At 40.2% G+C, this 21954-nt stretch overlaps 1 pseudogene; it reads right to left on the bottom strand.

Annotated features, from left to right (window-relative positions):
* Positions 1–1881: 1881 nt before the first annotated feature.
* Positions 1882–6121, bottom strand: LOC136142129 (sprouty-related, EVH1 domain-containing protein 2 pseudogene; annotated as a pseudogene).
* Between the last annotated feature and the right edge of the window lie 15833 nt (positions 6122–21954).

The raw sequence follows: 21954 nt of genomic DNA, 5'->3' as shown, positions 1-21954 counted from the left end.
TGCCACAACTACTGAAGCCCACACGCCTAAAGCCCGTGAGCCGCAACTGAGCCCACGTGCCACAACTACTGAAGCCCGTGTGCCTAGAGCCCATCCTCCACAACAAGAGAAGCCACCACAATGAGAAGCCCACGCACCACAATGGAGAGTAGCCCCGACTGGCCACAACTAGAGAAAGCCCTCACGCAGCAACGAAGACCCAACGCAGCCAAAAATAAATAAATAAATTTATTTTAAAGACTAATAAAATAAAAATTAAAAAAATAAAATGATAAGCATCTTCTAAAATATTGGATATTAATGCTTAGTGAGCTCTCAGGTTTGTAGTTCCTATGTCTGCCAGGTACCTTCACATTTTCTATAGTGAGCCATTCCCCACCCCCCAACCCCTGTCCACGCATATGCTTAATCTTTTCTGGCTTTCAGAATCAAGTGGCTAAAGGAAGAAAAGCTTAGTAAAGGGACTTAGGTTCCCTTTTTATCTACTGCTTCTTTATTGGCACCATTTCCTACTCCCCAAACAATAATTAAAAAAGCAAAAACTTATTTTCAATAAAAACCCTTTTCTATTAACAGTTTTATGGCAGGTCACTGCCATATTGCTTATTCTTGGATTGTGGGGACTGTATCTGTGGGGTTTCCCAAGACAAGGAGCCCCTAGAAAGCTGGAAACATCAACCCAATTATGCACTTAATTCCTTTGTCAAGGTGCTGTAACCAAAGACCACACAGAGATGGTAAACCATAACAGTTATATTTAGTATGAAGGGAAGAACAGGCATATAGAGGGATCACTCCAAGACTGTCACTTCGGGGACCTGCGGCCTTTCCCCAGTTCTCTCTGCCTGCCCAGTCAGTATTCCTACAGTAAGTGGGGCTATTGTTAGGGATGACCTTAAGTGAAAGTGCTTAAATGTTTTCTGTGTGAGGTTTGTATGATAATAGTCAATCTTAGTTCTCTCTCTCCTCTCTTGCCTGTCTCTCTGTCCCCTACCACCACTAACAAATTTTACAACTACTGTGATTTATCTAGAAGTGAAATACCAGTCCAGAGAGCTCCAAAGTCAACATGGAAATGAAACCTCAGCAGAGCAATGTCCATTCTGTTACCTCCTGTCCAGGGCACTTTTTGCTACCCAGAGGTAGGCTGAGGCCAAAATTCTTGGTGGGTTTAACTCACCCCATATAGTCAGAAACCAGATAGACAGGGAAGATAGGAAGGAAGGCTTGGTCCACAGAAACTGAAACGGCTCGACATTATAGTCAACTTAGTGCCGCTTGGCCCCACCTTAAACCCTTCTAATCTCTTCTGTACCTATCCCTGAAACCTTTATGACTCTGGCCTTTGTGTTCTTTTCTAGGTGACCAGGGTGATATTTAAAAGAAGACAGGAAGCTATAGTAACATGTAAAGCAGATTTGGAATTAGGGAATGTTCTCCTTGGCTCCAGGTTCCAGACTTCAATTTTTTCATTCAACTTAAATTTTATGAGTACTTACTTAGGCCAGGTATTTGGTGAGACTTTGAGATAAGGATTTGGGTAAGATTTAGTCCCTGTCCAGGAAGAGTTCATAATTTGGTGGGGAACACACAAATATGAACAAATAATTGCCATATTATAAAGTGCAAGTACTAGAATAGAGGTGCTGTGGGGAGCGCTGTCAGTAAAAAAATCCTCAGCCAGTCTGGTTTTGGGGCCAGACCCAGTCGACTCCTGCTGTTTTCCGGAGCCAATCTGGAAAAAAGAAACTCAGGTGGAGTCTACAAGCTCATAATGCAAAGGCTGCGGAGCTGGGAAGGGGTAGTGGCTTGCCCACCACCTGCAGAGGCAGCGGGAGGGGGGCGGCTCAAGGAGCTCAACGGGTGCCTTCACCTGTTTGCTCATTGCTCCCGAGGACCATCAGGGTCTCCTTCATTTCCCTCCACGGACACCAGAGCTGTTGGAAGGTAAGCTGAGGCATATTAAAATTTGGGGGAGTTTGAGTAAAAACCAATTTGAATTGGGCAGCGCCAAACTGGAGGTGGTTGGGGTCACTCTAACTATAGAGGTGGGGGGAGAGACTTTTGTGGAGAAAAGGCAGAAGCAAAGTAAGGAAATTATTGATTGGCTATTACTTAAAGTCTAGTTGGCTGTGTGTGATTGGTTGTCCTTATCGCTGTGATTTTGAAACCTTGAGGCGTTTATAGGCTTAGATTCTGGCCTGCTTACATAGGCCACCATGGCATTAGAGCCACATCAGTCTAATGGCCTCCTTATTTAATTAATTTAACAACATATATATATAAATATTTATACATGTATCTGTATTAAGCTAAACATGAGTTCTTACTAATGTCTCCAATTCATATCTATTACCCTGTGGATCATTTTAGCTTCTTCCGTTTGCTTATCTGTACCCTCCCACTCCAACAGTAAGAAAACTGGCCCCTATAATCCACCATCAGGTACTTAATTGTTCAATTCCAGTATACATGTATAGTGGTTTCAGAATTGCTAGCCTGTACCCTCAGGGGAAACAACTTTATCAATCAGAATAGAGTGCTATGTACAATTCCTTTTGCCTATATTCTTAGACACAACTCATTTACAAAGTTACTTAGGTTTGCACCTTTGCCCCCACCCACTTCAGGAAGGTTCTTTCATACATTTGTAACACAGATTCTTTTTTCATATTCTGCATTCTGACCTTGTATCTCTTGATCTCCTAAATGATTTTTTGTTTTAGTTACATATATTAAGTTTTACTCTTTGTGCTATAAAGTTCTATGGCTTTTGAAAAACATGTAAAGCATCCACCATTACAGTATCATAGAGAATAGTTTCACTGTCCACAAATATTCCCCTGTGCTTCACCTATTCAACCCTCCTCCTCTTCTCCAAATTCCTGTAAACCAGTGATGTTTTTACTGTCACTATAGTTTTGCCTCTTCTAGAATGTCATATAAATGGAATTATACAGTATGTAGTCTTTTCAGACTGGCTTCTTTCACCTAGAAATATATATTTATGATTCATCCATGTTTTTGCATGGGTTGATAGTCCATTCCCTTTTATCCCTCAATAGTATCCCATTATTTGGATGTACCACAGTTTGTTTATTTAGTCACTTACTGGGGAACATCTTGGTTGCTTCTAGTAATTATGAATAAAGCTGCTATAAGCATTCACATCCAAAAAAAAAAAAGATCCTCACAGAAGAAATATTTGAGCTGAATATTGAAGGAAAAGGAAAAGTTTACTAAGCAGAATGAGTGAGAACAGCATGAGGAAGGGCAGAGAGGGATGAAAGAACATGGCATGTTTGGGGGCCATCAGAAAGTTTTCCCTAATTGAATGGTACATTTATGATGACAAAGTTGGAAAGGTAGGATGGGACTAGATCATAAAGATTCATGGAGTGTGGACTTTATCCTTATAGACCAATGTTTTCCAACTTCACTTATTCATATTCTACCTTCACCATTTTAATTTCTTAAATCTAGGCAATAATATCTTTGAAATCATGAGTTTAATATATTTTCTTATGAATATTAAAATAAAAAGTATGCCTATTAAAATAAAAATGTATTCATTTGTCTCCCAACAGTGGTACACTATAACTGTTTAGAAAGATAATTCTGAGAGCATTATATGAGAGAGAGTGGCTGGAGGAGTCAAACAGGGGATTACTTTAAAGGCTATTGAAATACCGAGAGATGATGAAGTTCTGAACTAAAAAAAGCCTTATTGGCAGGGATGGTAAAGAGGGGAAGGACTTTAAAAGAGATTTAGGAACTAGAATAGACAAGATTTATTAATTAGAGGAAGGTAAGGATATTTATGAACTAAAATCTGGATTTGGTGACTAATTAAGTGGAAGGGTGGAAGATTACAGAAAAGGAAAGATCTAGAATTACTTGTAGGTCTCTTGTCTTGGAAGTGAATGATGGTACCAGTTCACCCAAGCAGAGAACAAGAGCAAAATTAGGTTTGAGGAAAAAAATTTCCCTCGAAAATTTATTTAATTGAAATTTTCTTTTAAGTTACAAATACAGTATGTTCTCACTGTAACATGTGAAATAAAAAATGCAAGAAGATAAAGTTAAAAATCTCCCCTTTCATATTCCCCTCCCCTCCCCTTGTAACATTGAGGGTACCAATTTGTGCAGCCTTTCACACCTTCTTCATGTGTGTGTATTTATGCACACAGATACGATGATTTTTTTTTTTTGCGGTACGCGGGCCTCTCACTGTTGTGGCCTCTCCCGTTGTGGGGCACAGGCTCCAGACGCGCAGGCTCAGGGTCCATGGATCACGGGCCCAGCCGCTCCGCGGCATGTGGGACCTTCCCGGACCGGGTCACGAACCCGTGTCCCCTGCATTGGCAGGACTCCCAACCACTGCGCCACCAGGGAAGCTCGATGATTATTTTTTATAAAAATGAGGTCATATTCTCTCTCCCTCCCTCTCCCCCTTCCCCCACCTCCCTCTTTCTCCGCTTTGTGCTTCCCTCCACAGCACCTGCACATCACTCCGCAGTGGTAGCAGGCCCGAAGGGGTAGGTAACAGCAAGAACAGGGGGCCAAGAAACACAAGTCAGTAAGAGCCATCCACGGGAGGCAAAACTCGTAGCTCGTATCGCACAGGCACAGGTCTGTATAGTCTCCCTCGGGTCCGACATACAGTGATAGAGCATGCTGTCCTCACCACATACAGCTCACCGCTTGAAACAAAGTTCTCACGGAGTCAGGCACGTCCTGACAGTGGCCCCTCCGGTTTTCCTCATGGTTGAAAGCGTCCTGGCAGTATGCGCACCGCCCACTCGGAGCGCTCGCTGTCCTCCTTCCACCACCGGGACTTGCCCCGGAATGGCTGTGTCTTGATCACGCTGGCCCCGCGCTGATGCCAAAGTCTGAGGAGTCCTCATGGGGGTAATTGTAGTCGTGCTTAAGGACCTTGTCCTTGGCGAAGCGCAGGTACGAGCCCGCGTCTTCCAAGGGGTTCAGGTATTTGTCCCTCCCCGGCGCCGGTAATCCTCGTAGTGTGCGTCATCCAGGTCTTCTCCCTGGGTTGATGTGCACGATCTCCTAGGCGTACAGGGAGCTCACCTGGCAGTAGGGCCTTGCCATCAACTGTTCCAGGTGATAATGGTCTGTGGGGTATGTGTCGTGGAGGTGACCCAGGGTATAAATCCTCTGGTGCTCACAGGATGTGAGGGAGGAGATTGTCCGAATAAGTTGTTCCTTCTTCTGAGACGAATTATTGATAGAAGAACTGTCTGTAGCTGTTGTAAAAACGTCATCGCAAAGCTCACCTTCACTACGGATGGTGGAAGATGATGTTGAGCTTTCTATAAGGTCTTCGATTGCGTTCCTCTCTCAAGGCTTCAGACAGTAAGTCAAAACTTAATATTGTTTGACCTTCCAATGATGAAAGGTTGGGTTGGCTTTGGTGTAGGCCAATTCCTTTCTTAAACAGCGTTCCAATACCACCAGTCTGTCTTTCTGTCGTTCACCATGGATGAGAAAGACGATTTGTCATCCGGGTGCGTGACCTTACCGATCCCACCTTCCTTCCTGTGGAAACCATCCCACCCGCTGGAGTCATCTGAGGTCATAACCACAGCTTTGACGCACACAATATAGCTGTCCTCACCAGCGTGTTTCTTTGGTCATTTTCCTGGTCACCTACATACCTGTCCTGTGGCGGTGGGCAGCCTTCATTTTGCTGTCCGCTCCCCCTCCGCCTTATTCACATCTTGGAGATTGCCTGATTTGGTTGGGGGTGGGGTGGCTAGAGCAAGGCAACTGAAGCGCCTGGGCAGGGGTGCATAGGCAAGGTGGCGGGGGCGGGGACTGAGCACCCTGGGGCCAGGGGGTGGAGGCCGGCAGGGGCTCTGGGGACTTGGGAGCGGGTAGAGGGGAGAAGGGAGCGATTTGGGTGGAAAAACAAGTGTGCCGCTGAGAGCCGGGGAGTGCTGAGAGAAGAAGGAGAGGGCCAGCTGCCAGAGGGGGTTCAGTCCTAGGTTGCCCCCTTCCCCACCCAGGCCAGACCAATCACGGTTTTGGGGGAGCTGTGCCTGCGAGGCGCTGCAGGGTACCCCACTGAGCTACATCTCTCTACTCCACCGATATACTCCATATGGGATTCTTACCATCGTCAAGAGGAGGAGCTTCCCTTTCTTTTTTTTTTTTTAACATCTTTATTGGAGTATAATTGCTTTACATTGCTGTGTTAGCTGCTGCTGTATAACAAAGTGAGTCAGCTATACATATACATATATCCCCATATCCCCTCCCTCTTGTGTCTCCCTTCCACCCTCCCTATCCCACCCCTCTAGGTGGTCACAGAGCACCGAGCTGATCTCCCTGTGCTATGCGGCTGCTTCCCACTAGTTATCTATTTTACATTTGGTAGTATTTTTAAATCCATGCCACTCTCTCACTTCGTCCCAGCTTACCCTTCCCCCACCCCTCAAGTCCATTCTCTACATCTGCGTCTTTATTCTTGTCCTGCCCCTAGGTTCTTCAGAAAACCTTTTTTTTTTTGGTTCCATATATATATGTTAGCATACGGTATTGTTTTTTCTCTTTCTGACTTCACTCTGTATGACAGACTCTAGGTCCATCCACCTCATGACAAATAACTCAATTTCGTTTCTTTTTATGGCTGAGTAATATTCCATTGTATATATATGTGCCACATCTTCTTTATCCATTCATCTGTTGATGGATACTTAGGTTGCTTCCATATCCTGGCTATAGTAAATAGAGCTGCAATGAACATTTTGGTACATGACTCTTTTTGAATTATGGTTTTCTCAGGGTATATGCCCAGTAGTGGGATTGCTGGGTCGTATGGTAGTTCTATTTTTAGTTTTTTAAGGGTCCTTCATACTGTTCTCCATAGTGGTTGTATCAATTTACATTCCCACCAACAGTGCAAGAGGCATTCCTTTTCTCCAAACCCTCTCCAGCATTTATTGTTTGTAGATTTTTTGATGATGGCCATTCTGACTGGTGTGAGGTGATACCTCATTGTAGTTTTGATTTGCATTTCTCTAATGATTAGTGATGTTGAGCATCCTTTCATGTGTTTGTTGGCAATCTGTATATCTTCTTTGGAGAAATGTCTATTTAGGTCTTCTGCCCCTTTTTGGATTGGGTTGTTTATTTTTTTGATATTGAGCTGCATGAGCTACTTGTATATTTTAGAGATTAATCCTTTGTCAGTTGCTTCGTTTGCAAATATTTTCTCCCATTCTGAGGGTTGTCTTTTTGCTTTGTTTATTGCCAAAGCAATCTTGAGAAAGAAAAATAGAGCTGGAGGAATCAGGCTCCCTGACTTCTGACTATACTACAAATCTACAGTAATCAAGACAGTATGGTACTGGCACAAAAACAGAAATATAGATCAATGGAACAGGATAGAAAACCCAGAGATAAACCCACGCACATGTGGTCACCTTATCTTTGACAAAGGAGGCAAGAATATACAATGGAGAAAAGACAGCCTCTTCAATAAGTGGTGCTGGGAAAACTGGACAGCTACATGTAAAAGAATGAAATTAGAACACTCCCTAACACCATACACAAAAGTAAACTTAAAATGTATTAGAGGTCTAAATGTAAGGCCAGGCACTATGAAACTCTTAGAGGAAAACATAGGCAGAACACTCTGACATAAATCACAGCAAGATCCTTTTTGACCCATCTCCTAGAGAAATAGAAATAAAAACAAAAATAAACAAATGGGACCTAATGAAACCCTTTTCTTATAAGGACAGAAGTCATATTATATTAGGGTCCACCCTGATGAGTTCAACTTTACTTGACTACATCTGCAAAGACACTTGCTATAGACTGAATCTTTCTGTTCCCCCAAAATTCATATGTTGAAATCTGATTTCTAATGTGATGGTATTTGGAGGTGGGGGGCCTTGGGGGTGAATAAATTATGAGGGTAGAGTCCTCATGAATGAGAATTAGTGCTCTTTCAAAAGAGACCCCAGAGAGCTCCCTTTGCCCTTTCTGCCATGTGAGAATACAAGTCAGCAGTCTGCAACCAGGAAGAGAGCTCTCCCCAGAATTCAACCATGCTGGCACCCTGATCTCAAACTTCCAGCCACTAGAACTGTGAGAAATAAATTTCTGTTATTTATAAGCTACCCACTCTGTAGTACTTTGTTATAGGAACCTGAAATAAGACAGCCCTATTTCCAAATAAGGCCACATTCACAGGTACGGGTGTTAGGACTTCAATATATCTTTTTATGGGATACAATTCAACCTATAATAGTAATTATTGATATGTTAAGGCTTGAGTCTGCCATTTTATTATTTCTTTTCTGTTTGTTTCCTCTGTTTCCTGTTCTTCTTTCTCTTTTTTTGCTTTCCTGTGCTTCCTTGAACATTTTTAAGGATTCTATCTTGATTTATTTATAGTATTTTTGGGCACACTGCTTTATATAGTTTTCTTAGTTGTTGCTCTAGGAATTGTAATATAAATATGTGACTTATAACAGTCTATTGATATTGGTATTTTACTACTTCAAGTGCAGTAGAGAGACCTTTCTTTCATTTAGATCCCTTTACTGTATCCACTTTAAAAATGTATAATTGTCTTAAGTATTTCCTCTACATATACTGAGACACCACATCAGACGGTGTCATAATTTTAGCTTTAACCATCAAACATGGTTTCTTAAGAGGATAGTATACCCTTATTTTTGCCCATTCTGACGTTCTTTCCTTTCTAAAGTTCCAGGCCTCCTTCTTTTATCATTTCCTTTCTGTTTAGAGAACTTCCTTTAGCTGTTCTTTTTTTTTTTGCAGTACACAGGCCTCTCACTGTTGTGGCCTCTCCCGTTGCAGAGCACAGGCTCCGGACGCGCAGGCTCAGCGGCCATGCTTCACGGGCCCAGCCGCTCCGTGGCATGTGGGATCTTCCCGGACCGGAGCACGAACCCGTGTCCCCTGCATTGGCAGGCGGACTCTCAACCACTGCACCACCAGGGAAGCCCCCTTTAGCTGTTCTTTAAGGGCAGGTTTGTTAGCAACAAATTCTCTCAGTTTTCCTTTGTATCAGGGATAGTTTTACCAGACATAGAATTTGTGGTCGACAGGGTTTTTTTTGAATAATTATTTTTTAGAACAGTTTTAGGTTCACAGAAAAATTGAGAAGATAGTACGGAGAGCTTCCATATACCCCACATTCAATTTCGCCTATTGTTAATATCTTATATTAGTACATTAGTATGGTACATTTATTACAATTAATGAAGCAATATTGATACCTTATTATTAAAGTTTATACTTTATCCAAATTTCCTTTGTTTCAACCTAATGTCCTTTATCTGTTTCAGAACCATCCAGGATACCACATTACATTTAGTCATCATGTCTTCTTAGGCTCCTCTTGGCTGTGACAGTTTCTCAGATTTGTACTGCTTTTGATGACCTTGATAGTTTTGAGGATCACTGGAAAGCTGTTTTATAGAATATCCTCTGCTGGAATTTGTCTGACGCATAACAAAACTGGAGTTATGGGTTTTGTGGAGGAAGACCACAGAGGTGAAGTACCATTTTCATTGCATCGTATCAAGGGTACATATTATCAAAATGACTTATCACTTTAGATATTCACCTTGAGCACCTGGCTGAGTTGGTGTTTGTCAGGTTTCTCCACAGTAAAGTTACTCTTCTATCGCCCTTCCCATATTGTACTCTTGGAAGTCACTGTGTGCATCCAAACTTGAGTAGAGTTTTGCTCTACCTCCTTGAGAGCAAACTATCTACATAAATTATTTAGAATTTTGATTGGGAGATTTGTCTCTTTTCCCCCATATATGTATGTATGTGTGTATGAATAAATGTATGTTTGTATGTATGTATTTATCCATCCAATCAGTCAATCATTATATCAGTATAGACTCATGGGTATTTATTTTATACTTTGGATTATAATCCAATACTACTTTTTTGTGTTGCTCAAATTGTTCTAGCTTTTGCCATTGGGAGCTCTTTTAGTTGGCTCCTGTGTCCCTTTGACATACCCCTATCATTGTGGTTATTTTTCCTTTTGAGCACTTTCTTACTTTCTGGCTCTACAAGGTGTTCTAGGCTCATCTTATGTGTTTCCTGCCCTAATCTGACAGTTCTGCTCTTTCTGTGCTTGAAAAATTTTGTGCCACTATCTTCTGGCCTGCTTGGTTTCAGGTGAGGAATCTGTTATCATTCAAATTGATGTCCACTTATAAGTAGTGCATCTTTTTTCTTTGGCTGACTTCAGGATTTTTTCTGTTTTTCATTTTCAGAAGTTCAATTATGATGTGTCTTAGCATGGATTTCTTTGTAATTCATCCTTTCTAATAGCCGCATACTATTCTATATGTGGAGATATCACAATTGAAATGTATGCTACAGACATATAATCACTAATACAAAAATATACATATAAAGAATATTTATTGCAGCATTATCGTTAGTGGCAAAAATTGGGAATAGACTGTAAGATCAAAGAGAGTGTGTTATTAATTGGGGGGATGTCCTCAGTGCTGTGGGCTGAGGGAATCATATTTCTCATTTTATAGCATATTGTCATCGTTGGCCCATGCAAGATTCCTCCCTTGTTTGTATGTTTTCTTTTAGCCCCATTCTCCACTCCCACCCCTCTTCACCCCTCAGGCAACCATTCCTTAATGTATATCCTTTTGTTTGAATATATCCTTATAAAATGCAATTTGTTGTTTTATGTGTGTATTATTTTAATTTACATAAATCATATTGTGTTAGACATTCCAGTGTTTTTTTTTCACTCTGCACACTGTTGTAGAAGCTACTCCAATCAGATGCTTGGGATGAACACTAACACACTACTGTATAGAAGATATATAACCAGCAAGGACCTACTGTATAGCACAGGGAACTGTACTCAATATTCTGTGATAACCTATATGAGAAAAGAATCTAAAAAAGAATGAATATATGTATAACTGAATCACTTTGCCGTACACTTGAAACTAACACAACATTGTAAATCAGCTATACTCCAATAAAATAAAAAACAAAGAAAGAAGAAAAACCATCTAAGGCATTCCCTCTAACTGCCGTATAGTACTCCAAGGTATATGTCTACCATATTTTCCCTATCAGCTTCTCCAGTGATGGACAAGCAGATTACCTCCACCTTCCTGTTAACACAAACAACAATGTGATGAGCATACTCATACATGCACCCTATGGACCTGTGTGGCAATTTCTTTGGTATATAAGGGATATATATATACATGTATTTCATATTTTAGTAGATATTGCCAGATTACTTTCCTGAAAGGTTACAGTAAGTCTTACTTCTACCAGAGGTGCATGAGAGTCCCTATTATCCCTAATCTTTGACAACATTGGATGTTATCATTCTTGTGAATTTTTGCCAGCCTTGGTGAGAAACATTGCATTTATTGCTTTAATTTGCATTTTCCTGATTACTAGGTGAGATTGGGCATCTTCTCCTATGTTTTTGGCAACTTGAATTTCTTCTGTAAATTGCCTTGTTTAGAATTGAATTCTGAATGTGTTCAGTTTGTCATCTAGGAGCATCTAGATGACCTGTCTAGTAGGCAACTCAGAATATGAGTCTGTAGTTCCAAAGAGAATTAGAGTTGCGAGATAGCAAATTGAGAGTTGACAGTTTATAGATGAAAGCCAAAATCATCTAAATGGGATCTAAATGATAGGATCATCCTTGAAAACAGTGTAAAGTGAGGAAAGAGCTGAACAGAACCCCTGCAAATACATTTAAGCAGCAGATAGAGTCAGGAAGAATGCGAGAAGGAAAAGTTACAGAGGAGGGAGAGAAGCAGGAGAGAGTGATGCCAGGGAAGCCAAGGGAGGAGAGATCATCAAAGAAAAGGATGTGATCAGCCATGTCCAAGGCTACAGAGAGGCCCAGTGAGATTAGGACTGAAAAGTATCCGTTAGATTTGCAATTAGGGCATTATTTGTCACTTTAGTGAATGTAGTTCCAATAATATGGTGAGGTCAGAAACCAGATTGCAGGGGTTGAGAAGAGACTCAGAGGTAAGGAAGTAGATATAGTGAGAAGTAGATGATCCTTTAAAGAAGTTCAGACCTAAAGGGAAGGAGAGAGGGTAGCAGTTAGAGGGATTATAAGGTTTGGGGAGGGCTTCATTTGTTTTAAGAAAAGAGACTTGATCATTTGTACAGGCTGAGAGAAGGAGAGGTTAGAGGCAAGAGGAAGAGAGATTTTCTAAAATGTCTAAAGTGGAATTCCTGATTTCCCTTCCAAAGTTGCTTCCCAAAACTTTCCAATCTCAGTAAATGGCACCACTATCACTTAGTTTCTCAGCCCCCAAACCTGGATATGATGCTTGAGTCCTCCCTTTCATCCCTTTCTCTCATTCCATTTCATGAACAAATGGGAATGCTGGGAGAGCACCTAAATTTTCTAATATTCCAATAACCTTACCTGGCTCATTGAAGCCCTCCCAGAGCAGGATGTAGGAGCCACGCAGGTCAGGGTCAGAAAGAGGGCGAGCTTGCTTTTTATTTCCTGACCACGTTCAAGGGTAATAGTCAATTTTGAGAACAGAGCAGATGCTAGCCTCTTTAGATATTAAGAACAATACTTTCGCTTCAATGCTGTGTTTAGAATTCATGGTGAGAAGCATCAGCAAAATAGCACAAACTTGTGATGTAACTCCTCTTCATAATAGGTATTAATTCTGCTCTTCCTTCTAGTTCTCTGGCAAGGAAGAGAGAGGATTCGGCTCCTGTCTAATAATGAAAGAGAAGGACATGGGTAGGGGCTGAGTGTGAAGGAAATTAGCCTATGTTTGAAAATCTACTCTGGGCCTTAGAACTCACTAGACTTAAATACTTAACAGCAAGGACTGTTGTCTGTACCCTCAACACCCGGCACATAGTGTCAGTGCCTCAATAAGTGTTTGAACCTGAAGGGCTAAATTACCTCATTTAATCCCCGCAATAACCCTATGAGGTAAATAATTTTACCCACATTGTATAGATTTGGATACAAAGGCTTAGAGAATTTAGTAGCCTGCTCATTATGGGAATGTGCATGTATAAAATGTGGTGCAGTGCAAACGCAGGTCTGTGGTTTGGGGTAAGGGGGTGAGGCTGTGGCAAAGAGGGTAGCTGTTTCTGGGCACTGACCTGTTTTAGAGCAGGGTTTCTCAGCCTTGAAATTTGATACTTGCAGCTGGGTAATTCTTTGTTGTGGGGGGCTGTCCTATGCATATAAGATGTTCACTAGTATCTCTGGCCTCTACCCACTAGATGTCAGTAGCACACCCTCCCACCCCACCACACGGTGACAGTCAAAAATGTCTCCAGACATTGTGGACAGTTAAAATCACCCCTGGATGAGAATCATTGCTTTAGAGGCTCACAGAACAGGGCTGGTGCTGCCCAGGAGCCTCTTTATACTCAAAGAGAGGGACTCTTCCCCAGTCTTTTCTCCCTACAAAGTCAGTGGTAGAGAAGCTGAAATGAATACAAGTTGACGTTGGCCAATTCTAAGTCATAGACCTTTTCTGTGCCCTTTATTCTCCTTCCTCTCTTGTATATTTCTGTTTTTCCCTTCCTTGGGTCCCCCAACCCCGCCCCAGCCCTTTCTCCCATTTAGGCTAAAGTTATGCTTTGTATGAGAACCGCACCCCATGGGCACTAGAGTAGCAGTCACTCAGGGTGTTTTTGAACTTTCTGGTAAAATCCAGGCCCTTTCTGCTAACAAACTTTACTCCAGTCCCTGAGGCTGGTTGGCTCTCTCCCCCATGGTCTCCTTTGTCACATGGAGATACCAGTCATATTTGTGAGATTCCATCCATTATTAACAAAATGGTGGAGTCAGATCTATCCGAATCCAAGGCCCGTGTTCTTACCTTTACCCCTGTGGTTTTCAAACTTTAGCATGGGTCAGAATTACTTGGAGGTCAAGTTGCCAGATGTTGAAAAAATAATAAAAACCAACCAAACAAACAAAAACAAGACGCCCATTAAATTTTAATTTGAATATAATTATGTACCAAATATTGCAAATATTTATAGGAAAAAAATATTTGTTGTTTATCTGAAATTCAAAATTAACTGGGCCATTTTGTATTTTATCTGGTAACCTTGTCTAGAAGGCTTATAAAACACAGCTTCGGCTTCCCTGGTGGAGCAGTGGTTAAGAATCCGCCTGCCAATGCAGGGGACACGGGTTTGAGCCCTGGTCTGGGAAAATCCCACATGCTGCAGAGCAACTAAGCCCGTGTGCCACAACTACCGAGCCTGTGCTCTAGAGCCCGCGAGCCACAACTGCTGAATCTGCGTGCCACAGCTACTGAAGCCCGTGAGCCTAGAGCCCGTGCTCAGCAATAAGAGAAGCCACTGCAATGAGAAGCCTGCGCACGCCACAGAGTAGTCCCCGCTCACCGCAACAAAGAGTAGCCCCCGCTCACCGCAACTAGAGAAAGCCTATGTGCAGCAACGAAGACCCAACACAGCCAAAAATAAATAAATAAATTTAATAAATTAAAAAAAAAACACAGCTTGCTGGGCCTCACTTCCCAGAGATTTTGAATCTGTAGGCCTGGATGGGGCCTGAGAATTTACGCATGCTGGTCTAGAGACGACTTTTGAGATCCATGGCACATAGGTTAAATGGTGAAAGATAAGAATGTTTCTGTGAAGCTTTTCCCTTTGATCCTCACATCCCACCAAAGCAGAAGGGAAGAAATGGCTAAAACTTAAAGCAGGGTTCTACTTTTTTTTTTAACTACTGAACCACCTGATCAGAAATCCATTTGTGAGGGTATATGAATTTTTATTGATAACAATAGTCTGCTAGCTATTCAAAACTATGAATTTTGAACAATAATACAACAACATTCTAAAAGTGAGATTAGGAAACTTTATTCATACCATTTACCAAAGCCAAGTGTTAGTCATTGCTCAATTTTGGTTACGTCAATGAGAATGCTTCGTTTTATAAACTGATTCCTGAGAACTATGTGATTATCACAGTCTTTAAATTTTTTTTCTTTAATCACTGCTTTCACTAATCACAGAAGTAATGTGTGCTCATTAAATTTTAAACAGACAACCTAGAAAGTTGTGACTTTGAAAGAAAAATTCTCTATAATCTTAGTCCCAAGAGATAAGCTCTGTTAACTATTTGCTGTACATTTATAGGGGCCCTTTGCTGATATGTATGATTTTATTTATTTTTTAAACAAAAATTAAATCATTATGAACTCATGGATTTTAGTATGTTTGATATCTCGGACTCACCTTGCACATTTCCTGCCCCAAACCTGGAATCAGCCACTTCTCCAAAAAGCCCTGGTTTCTTTTCAGTGGGAAATGGTATTTCAAGGCCGCAGTCTAGATACTAGTGGTGCTCATAGGTGCAGGGTTAGTCACTATTTCTAAGCCTTTTAAGAAAAAATGTCTCATGAGTTCACACAGATATTTTAATTCAAAGTCAGGCCTACGGGATTTTAGTTAACTCCTGTGTTATATTTGAATCTCCTTTCTTTCAAACTTGAGAATCTCGGTTCCCAAAGATATAGGGAATAATAGAATATCACATAATTACTCATTTGCTTTGTCCCACTGACATACACAACTGTCTCAGAATAACAATATTACTACTACCACCACCAGTATGATTACAAAAACAATTAAACATTTCTTTTGCATATCATCTCTCCATTTACCCCCCTTCTGTAGCAATTATATTCTATGCTCTTACTTAGAATGTTCATTGAATCTTAGTGTGTGTGTGTGTTTATTATATTTATTTAATGCTCACTACCAGTCCTTATGTCAATGTCTTTCTAGTTATTTTGGTTTTCTGAAGTTTATTCTCTAGTAGATTCCTCAGATAGGGTTCACAAGACCAATCTTTCCTGAGTGATTACATGTTGATAATATTTGTAGGCTCTAATCTAGAAAGTCAGTGTATTAGTTAGCTAGGGCTGCCGTAACAAAATATCACAGACTGGGTGAATTAAACAACAGAAATTTATTTTCTCACTGTTCTGAAGGCTAGAAGTCCAAAACCTAGGTGTTGGCAGGTTTGATTCCTTCTCAGGCCTTTCTCCTTGGCTTGCAGATGGCCAACTTCTCAATGTGTCCTTGCATAATCTTTGCTATGTGCATATACATTCCTGGTATCTCTCTTTGTGTCCAAATTTCCTCTTATGAGGACAGTGGGATTGGATTACGGCCCACTCTGATGGCCCCATTTTAACTTAATCACCTTGAAAAGCCCTGCCTCCAAATATAGTTCACATTCTGAGATACTGGGCTTCAACATAAGAACACTGGTGGGGGGAAGGACACAATTCAGCTCACACCAGTCAGTTTGGCTGGATATAAACTCTTTACCTCACGTTTTGTTTCCTTGTATATCTTGAATATGTAAATTAATTTTCTTCCGGCATAAACCATTTCTGTCAATACATCTGATGACTGGCTGATTTTCTTTCCCTTGTTCTCTTTACTTGGATACATAAGACTTTTTTCCTTAAAGTCCAGTAATTTTACTACGATATGATCATTTTGGGTTAATCTTCTCAGTTACACAAATTCCCTTCTTTTTTTTTTTTTTTTTTTTTTTTTTTTTTTTTTTGCGGTACGCGGGCCTCTCACTAGGCTCACAGGCCTAGCTGCTCTGCGGCATGTGGCATCTTCCCAGACCGGGGCACGAACCCGTGTCCCCTGCATCGGCAGGTAGACTCTCAACCACTGCGCCACCAGGGAAGCCCCACAAATTCCCTTCTTAAATGTTGTTTCAAGTATGTCAAAAGTTATTTCAAGAAAACTTTCCTATGGTCTTTATTATTAATTCTTTTTCCCTTGCTTTGGTTTTCTTTATGTATGTTGGATTTTCTTTAACTATCTTCTGAATTTGTCACTTTTCCTCAAATTTTCTATCTCTCTTTTCTTTTTAGTTTTAAATTTTTTCCTTCTTTTCATTTTCTTTTTCTCTTAAGGCATTGTGTGTTGAGTTTATTCACTCTTGTGCTCCTTCTAGTTTCGAATTCATTTCTGATTTTTTCTTTTATTTCCAATTCTTTCCTTATTTGTATCACCTAACTTTTGAGTTTTTCTAATTCTGCATTATGTTGTTCTTTCACATCTTGTATCATTTTCTTAATGTCTTTTTACTTGTTTTAAAATAGTAGGTTATAGTTTTCATATTTTGTTATTTATCTGCCATGCTTTTGTTGTCAAGGGATGTTATAAGCCTTATTTTTTCCATTATAATAAATATAACCTTGATCCTTTTCTGCTCATTTTTACATGAAAAGTTTTGGTTTTTTTTTAATTTTACAAGAAGGTTGGATTTAGAGTAGATTTTTAAATTTCATGGCTTTTGAGCTCCCTCTTCTGTTGCTTTTGTGTAATATTAAAACAAATGATATCATGGTGCTGCTCCCCTCTCCTATTTTCATCTGGACCTTCTGTTGCTGCACTGCCTAGTTTGGATTCTACTCCCAGAAGTTTCTCCTCAGTGTGGGCTTTGTCCTAGGATGGAGCTTTAGCTGGTTAGTTTTGAGAGTTCATGGGGCTCACACTACTCCAGGCCCAGATTGTTCCAGCCTCTTTAGGTCTTACCACTGCCCTGCTATAATCATGTGCAAAATCTCTCCCAGTTTTAGCTGCTGTCCTTAAATTGTCCCTCTGAGCTTTCCACTGAGTAACTTTGGCTATTTAGGGATTCTCTGGTCTTTTAGATGCCCCATTGCTTCCCTCTGCTTCCTTTTGCTGAAACCCACATATGTCTTATAGGTGCTGGTAATTTGTCCCCTTTCCTCATATTTTGAGGTTCACGGGGGTATCTTGTTACCTAGTTTTGTTGCAGAGATTGTCCATAGGTTTTGGGTTTGGCTACCTTTTTTTTTTTTTTTTTTTTTTTTGTGGTACACGGGCCTCTCACTGTTGTGGCCTCTCCTGTTGCGGAGCACAGGCTCCGGACACGCAGGCTCAGCGGCCATGGCTCACGGGCCTAGCCGCTCCGTGGCATGTGGGATCTTCCCAGACCAGGGCAGGAACCCGTGTCCCCTGCATCAGCAGGCGGACTCTCAACCACTGTGCCACCAGGGAAGTCCCTATTTTTTCTTTTCCACCTTCCAAGAATCACCCTGTCCCTTGTTTTTTTTCTTTTTTAAAAAAAATTTACTTATTTTTGGCTGCTTTGGGTCATCATTGCTGTGCTCAGGCTTTCTCTAGTTGCAGAGCAAGCAGGGGCTACTCTTTGTTGCAGTGTGTGGGCTTCTCATTGTGGTGGCTGCTCTTTGTTGCGGAGCACAGGCTCTAGGCATGTGGGCTGCAGTAGTTGTGACACGTGGGCTCAGTAGTTGTGGCTCGCGGACTCTAGAGCGCAGGCTTGGTAGTTGTGGTGCACGGGTTTAGTTGCTCTGCAGCATGTGGGATCTTCCTGGACCTGGGCTCGAACCCGTGTCCCCTGCATAGGCAGATAGATTCTTAACCACTGTGCCACCAGAGAAGTCCCTCCATTAAGTTTTTTTTTTCCATTAAGTTTTAATTGCAATTATTATATCTCTCATTTTTACAAGTTTTTAATCAACTTTCTGAAATATTATTTACATAAAATAAATATAATACAGTGTACCTATTCTACACATATAGTTTGATGAGTTTTGGCAAATAAATACACCTGTGTAACTACCACCACTGTCAAGAGAAAACATTTTTATCATCCCAGAAAGTTCCCTTGTGCTCCTTCCCAGTCAATCCTTCTCACTCATGGCACCAGACAACCATTTATTTGCTTCCTGTTACTATAGATTTACCTTTTCCAGAATGGCATATAAATGGAATCAACATTATGTATACTTTTTTGTGTCTGGATTCTTTTGCTCAGTATAATGTTTTTGAGATTCATTCATGTTGTGGCCTGTATCAATAGTTTGTTCCTTTTTAATGCTAAGTATATTCCTTTGTATGGATATGCCACTGTTTATTCATTTATTCTCCTGTTGGTGGATTGGTAATGTTTGACTTTTATTAATAAAGCTGCTATGAGTATTCTTATACATGTCTTCTGATGGATATATACATTAATTTCTGTTGAATGTTTACCTAAGAAGTAGAATTGCTGAGTTGTAAAGTAAATGCATGTTTAGCTTTATTAGATACTACCAAATAGTTTTCCAAAGTGATTATACCAATTTACACTGCCATTAGTAATTATCAGTAATTATCACTCCACATTCTTGTCAAAATTGGTATTTTCAATATTAAAAAAATAGGCTTTCTGGTGAGAGAGGTGTGTTTTACTCATTTCTGAGAGTGAGCTGTTCATTTTCCTCAGGAAATTATTTGTGGGAGTTTTTCGAGGAGTAGGGTAAAAGAGCATTCTTTCAGAAAGCTAAAATCCAGGGGTACAGGAAGAAGGCTTTTTTTAGACTCCCCACCTTGGAGGGACCTAGGAGTCCACAAATGTTTTAGCTGAAGGTCACCAGGTTTTGCAAATGCTCCCAGGGCAAAACAGCTTCAGTGCATCACATGTCTATATGGGTTCCCTTTTATCTTATTAATTCTTTTTATCTTACCAGTTCTTTGATGCTTTTAATAAGGTGCTTTATGTTTTATCCAGTCTCTTAAGTGGTTTTCTGTGGGAGGTTTTGTTCAGATACCTAGTCCACCATATAACCAGGAATGCTTCATATTTCTGTTATTATTCTCCTGTATAGTTTTGTTTGTTTTTCCTGGATTTTCTAATTGCCTTTTATATTTTTCTTTTGAGGAAAGAGATCACTTTTTCTAATCATTAATATTTTCTAGCTTCTTAATTTATCCATCACTTGGAATCAATTTCATTCTTCTTTAAGACAATCTTTCTGTAGCACTCTGGTTTCTTATTCTAAATTGGACTGATTGCTTTCCAGGCCTACTTCCCAGTTGTCATCCTAGAGGGTTTTTGTCACTGGATTCATGAGTTAAGTCTCCTATTTCTTGTTTCCCATGTCTTTTTCTTTCTGGGATTTACCCTGGTTTTGTTGAAGTACATCTTAGGGTAACAAACTAAGAAAGGCTGTGCAGGAGTTATTCTTTTGAATCTTTACATTTCTGAAAATATCTTTTTGTACTCATACTTGACTGGTGATTTGGCTAGGTTTTAAATTCTAGGTTCAGAATAATTTTCCCTCAGAATTTTAGAGAGTTATTCTAACATCCAGTGTTGCTAATGCGAAACCTGATTTTTGTTTCTTTACAGGTAACCTGCTTTTTCTTTCTGGAAGCATTTATAATTTTCTCTATTTCTGATGGTATAAAATGATATAGTGTCTAAGTATGGGTCTTTTTTCCCCTTTGGTCTTAGTAGGCCCTTAAAATCTTCTCTTCTCTGAATTATCTGTTTCCTCTGGGGTTAATTCTGCTTGCTTCTCTTGGCCTTTCTTTTCATAATGCTGTTTTTCTTCATATGCCTGATGGTCTTTAATTGTCTCTTCATATTTATAAATGAAAGAATAGGCAGTTGATATAGGTTTTTCTACTTAATGTATGTAGATCCATTTTCTCACTAGTTCTCTCCTCTAAATAAGGGATTGGACTAGAGGTCTTTGTAACTGGTCAGGGCTTGTGACTAGCAGCCTTCTCTTTAGACTTGTGTTTGGAAGTTGCCTTTAGGCGGGGGGACCCCAAATGCCAGATTAAGAAGCGTTTTCATTTGCACTGGAGCACCAAAACCTATACTACCCTTTAGTTTTCTCCAGGTGTTTATTCTATTTCTACTGAGTCCTCATCTTCTTTTATTTTTTCTTTTTGTTTCTCTCTTTTCTTTCTTCCTTTCTCTCTTTCCTTGCTTTCTTTCGTTCATTCATTCTTTCTTTTTTTTTTTTCATTCTTTCTTTTTCTTCCTTTTTTTTTCTTTTTTTGCTGGGAGGTAAAGATTGGGTGAACTATGCTGAATGTGAGGATGATGGGTGGGGAGACCATGGGGAACCAATGAGGACATTTGTTTCATAGACAGGCTTTCAATTCACCCCATAGTTTTCAGACTCCCTTCTTAGTTTGACCTTGAATACTTGCCAGCTCTGAAATAGGAGCCTTTCTGGGATTCTGCCAGGTACATTGCCTTGTTCATTTCTGTTTCATCAGTTGACACATTTCCAATCTTCCAGAAATTCGTTAAGCCCATTTTTTTCACTGTTAAGGCCTTATTCCTTTATTATCATTTTAATGGATGTCAAAAGGGAGGAGATAAGCACACATCTTTACTCAGATATCTTCAATTAGAACTCTCTTATCTTTATAATGGCTTCATGGTAGACCTTTGTGTAGATGTAATATAGTTTATTAAAGGTCCAATTGATGGGCATTTGGGTTCCTTCCAGTTTTTTCACTATTCAGACAATGCTGCAGTAGACATCCTTTGTACATACATCTTTGGGCACCCGTGGAAGTATTTCTGTAGGATAAATTCATAAAGTAAATTTGGTAGATATTGCCAAATTGTACTCTTAAAACATAGACCCACATCACACTCCAACTATCAGTGAATGAGAGTATCTTCCCCCCACATCTTCACAACACTATTTGTCATTTATCATTTTCCATTTTTGCCACTCAAATGGGCAGAAGAATGCTCTCATTGTTTTAATTTGTATTTCTTAAATATGAGTGAGGTTGAGTATTTTTTCGGATGTATTAGTCATTAACCAATTTCTTCTGTGAATTGCCTGTTGATGTCCTTCGCCCATATTGTTTGTCTTTTTTGAGTTGATTTGTACGAGTTCATTTTATATTATGCATCACAATTCTGACTCTGGGTTTACATAATTAATAAGTTTTGGGATGTGCAGAGTGAAACAAAAGCTTAAAAAGCCTTTAGTGTGATAATGTACATTGTGAAAAAGTGAATTTAGTGTGCAACATTTCCCAAACTAATCTGATCACAGAACTATTTTTTTTCTT

The sequence above is a fragment of the Phocoena phocoena genome, chromosome X, assembly GCF_963924675.1.
Source record: "Phocoena phocoena chromosome X, mPhoPho1.1, whole genome shotgun sequence".
NCBI classification, from domain to species: Eukaryota; Metazoa; Chordata; class Mammalia; order Artiodactyla; family Phocoenidae; genus Phocoena; species Phocoena phocoena.
Note: the sequence above shows the minus strand (reverse complement) of the source record. Positions and strands in the feature narration are given on the sequence as shown.